The following is a 4,451-nucleotide window of genomic DNA, read 5'->3' on the forward strand; positions in this document are numbered from 1 at the left end:
CATAAGAAAGACCTTCAGTATAAGGTTTAGATGAAAAAGGAAATATCTAGAGGTTTGTGCTGAATGTTTATAGCACCTGATTTTATTAATGAAAATGTTTAGTAAATTGAGTTGTCCAAAATAAAATAATCTAAACTTAGATATATCTTCTTAAAAAGTTCTCCAGCATATCAAGTTGTAGTTTATCCTTTAATACCAAAATACATTTTCTTGATCTCTGAATTAATCTCTATTGTTTCCAGAAAGGAGCATAAACACACACACATACACACACACACACCAAAAACAAATTACGTAGTAAAAAAAGCCAATATCAAGAATTACTTAGTTCTCTCCTTTGCTCTGCCATCGTGTGTAGGATTGACTGTTCTTCACTATGTCTTCTTACAAGACTTTCAGGATTAAGTAATTCTTGGCCAAGAAACAAAAGCAGAATTATCCCATTCCCTACTAGATTCAGATGAAAACTTATAATAAAATCAGGTATGCCTCCAAGAAGAGACATTGGAGAAGAACAAAGCTGGGTCTATAAGGGCTTGTACATCGGATGGCACATAAACTTATGCTACACGAAGGTCACGTGCTGGTATCCTATCACTCTGTAAACACCACCACCACCTGAACAATAGACATGTGTATAGGGGAAATGATTTTTCTTTGTGGCTATCCTTCTGTACAAGTAGGTTGGCTCAATAATACGTGAGACCTTTCGTTTGAAAGGAAAAAAATTAACTTATTCTAGTGTTATGATGAACGAAATATCTGAGTAGAGATTCAAACCCTGGGCAAGCAGCACATCTGGCACTTTTTGCAGTACACTGCACACCTCTACCATGCACTTGGTACTTTTTATGAGAAGTGAAAGAAGCCAGCAGCACTTCCCCATGTTGGACCTCAGCTGAAACATGTGCATCTGGTGACTCAAATTCTTTGCCATTCTGGCACATCCAAGATGACCACAAAAGCATTAGAATTATTGATTTTGGAGTTACAAATAAATGGCAGTAGTGGGCAAATTGCCAATTACAGAGTCTTTGAATAATGAGGAAAGATGTCTATCAATTAGAGTAATACTTGTAAAATTCTTTCCCCATACTAATTCTTTAAAAAGTCACACTATTCATCTATACCAGTGACTCCCTGTGGCTTGTAAAGTTCTATGACTCCCTAGAAATTCTGATTTATTTGAATGAGGATAGAAAGAAAAATAGTAGAGCTTCACTTCAAATCTTCTTAAAAATCATATCTAAATGAGCCATAAAATAAAATTATGAAGAGAAATAATTTGAGTGTGCTCTCAAAACAGCAAACGAGAAAACAATTATACACACACAAAATTTTCTAGTTAATAGATGGGATAAGAGACAATACCAAGTTTTTTTTTATTATGATATAGACTTTTTGATATACTTAACATTAATCAAGCTGCCAGCATTATTTAAAATGACTTATATTGTTAGGCTTATTACAATTTTTTTTTAAATATTTTTATTTATTTCTAGGAGAGAGAGAGAGACAGCGTGAGCAGGGGAGAGTCAGAGAGAGAGGGAGTCACAGACTGAAACAGGCTCCAGGCTCTGAGCTGGCAGTCAGCACAGAGCCCGACGCGGGGCTCGAACCCACGAACCGCGAGATCATGACCTAAGCGAAAGTCGGACGCTTAACCGACTAAGCCACCCAGGCGCCCCAGGCTTATTACAATTTTTAATTTATATTTCTCCCCATTGTCATGCTTCATGCTTCCTTAATTAAGTTGTTTTGTGTATCCATCTAAATGTTCTTTGTTTCACTATTTCATGCACTATGTGTACCAATTTGATAATGAAGTAAAACAATCCAATACTTTGTTGGATTTTTTTTTTTTTTAAATTAACTCACTGGCTCTGGACTTAAATATTTATGTACAAAACCATTTCATTTTCATCATGGGCATTTCTCTCAAAAGAGTAATATATTCTGTTCTTTATTACATATTTAGATACTAGGTTTGCATTAGAATATAATTATTATTAAATGAGTATTTGAATGCTATTCTGATTTCTATGTAATATATAAAAAGAGACTTCATCCCCACCATCACCCCACCCCTCCATGAAACAACCATAACTACAAGAATAGAAATCCTGAAGTTTATCTGGAAGCTCTAGAAACCTAACATATTACTTATATCCACACATTTGGCAAGAATAATGAACTAATAGAATTTTACTTTGCTCTGCTACCAACTTTTAGCAAACGACCACTTTTTCTGAAGATGATTTATTTAATCTATACAATTAAAGGAATAATAACTATGGTAGAGGGGCACCTGGGCGGCGGAGTTGGTTAAGCATCCGACTCCTGGTCTCAGCTCAGGTCTTGATCTCCATGAGTTCAAGCCCCATTTTGGGTTCCACACTGGGCATGAAGCCTACTTAAAAAATAACTATAGTAGATATATTACATGACTATAGTGAGGATCAGGTTAAAAAGTTTGAAGTTATTTTAAATTGCAAGACAAATTAAAAATTACTATTTCAGTTGATGTTTTTAATTTGCATATAGTTGATGAACAATGTTCTGTTTGCTTCATGTGTACAACTTAGTTTTTGACAAGCTTGTATATTATGCTATGTTCACCACAAGTGTACCTACCATCTGTCCCATTACATTGCTTTTCCAGTAGAATTGACTGTATTCCTCATGCTGTACCTTTTCTTCCAATGACTCAATCATTCCATAACTGAAAGCCTGTACCTCCCTCTCCCCTTCACTCATTTTGCCCAACCTCCCAAACCCCTCCCTTCTGGAAACCATCAGTTCTCTGTATTTATAGATATCATTCTTCTCATTTTTATTTCTTTTATTCCACTAATGAGTGGAATCATATGGTATTTGTCTTTCTCAGTCTGACTTATTTCACTTAGCATTATACCCTCTAGGTCCTTCCATGTTGTTGCAAAAGGCACAATCTCATCCTTTTTATGGCTGTATAATATTCCATTGTGTGTCTCTGTGTGTACACACACATCTTCATCAATAAACATTTAGGTTGCTTCCATATCTTGGCTATTCTAAAATGCTGCAACAAACATGGGGCACATATATCTTTTTGAATTAGTATTTTTATTTTCTTTGGGTAAATTTCCAGTAGTGGCATTACTGGATCCAATGATATTTCTAGTTTTAATTTTTTGAGGAAATTCCATACTGTTTTCTACAGTGACTGTACCCATTTACATTCCCACCAATAATGCACAAGGGTTCTTTTTCTCCACATCCTCACCAACACTTATTTCTTTGTCATTTTGATTTTAGCCATTCTAACAGGTGTGAGGTGATATATCATTGTGGTTTTGATTTGCATTTCCCTGATTTTTAGTGATATTGAGCACCTTTTTATGTGTCTGTTGGCCATCTGTATATCTCCTTAGAAAAATGTCTATTAAGTTCCTCTGCCCATTTTTTAATCAGGTTAGTGTCTTTTGATGTATAAATTTTTTCCATACATTGGACATTAACGCTTTATCAGATTTATCCTTTGCAAATATCTTCTCCTTTTTGGTAGGTTGTCTTTTTTTTTTGTTGGTAGTTTCCGTTGCTGTTGAAAGCTTTTTATTTTGATCTAGTCCCAACAGTTTATTTTTGCTTTTATTTCCCTTGCCATTAGACACATATCTAGAACAACATCACTACGGCTAATGTCAGAGAAATTACTGCCTGTGTTATCTTCTATGAGTTTTATGGTTTCAGGTCTAACACTTATTATTAATGAATTTTGAGTTTATTTTTTTGTGTGGTATAAAAGTGGTCCAGTTTTGTTCTTTTACATGTAGGTGTCGTCCAGTTTTCCCATCACCATTTATTGAAAAGATAGTCTTTTCTCCACTGCATATGTCTGCCTCTTTTGTCATCGGTTAATGACCATGTAATTGTGGGTTAATTTCTGTGTTCTCTATTCTGTTCCACTGTTGTATCTGTTTGTGTGCTAGTTGCATACCGTTCTGATTACTACAGCTTTATAGTATATCTTGAGGTCTGGGATTGTGATACCTCCAGCTTTGTTATTCCTAAGGACTGCTTTAGCTATTCAAGGTCTTCTGTGGTTCCATGCAAATTTTAGGAATTTTTGTTCTAGTTTTATTAAAAATAAAGCTGTTGGTATTTTGATAGGGATTACACTGAATTTGTTTTGGGCATTGAATTGCTTTAGAAATGAATATGGACATTTTAGCAATAGTAAGTCTTGAATCCATGACCATGGAATATCTTTCCATTTGTTTGTGTCTTCTGTAATTTCTTTTATCAGTGTTTCATAGTTTTCAGTCATTTTTTTTTAGGAAGAGAGATTTACCTAAGAGGCAAACAGGAAGAGAGTACATAGTCATTAAACCCAATGTTGCATTTTAAATTTGTGTTTAAATGTCTGCTCTTTCATTAAAAGTTAATTTTCTTAGAGGAGTTTTATTGCT

At 34.6% G+C, this 4,451-nt stretch overlaps 1 pseudogene; it reads left to right on the forward strand.

Moving 5' to 3' along the window:
- The first annotated feature begins 376 nt into the window (after positions 1-376).
- On the forward strand, positions 377-532 carry LOC120221772 (annotated as a pseudogene).
- The last annotated feature ends 3,919 nt before the right edge of the window (positions 533-4,451 follow it).

Source organism: Hyaena hyaena, unplaced genomic scaffold (assembly GCF_003009895.1).
Source record: "Hyaena hyaena isolate Hyena2069 unplaced genomic scaffold, ASM300989v1 scaffold_809, whole genome shotgun sequence".
NCBI lineage: Eukaryota > Metazoa > Chordata > Mammalia > Carnivora > Hyaenidae > Hyaena > Hyaena hyaena.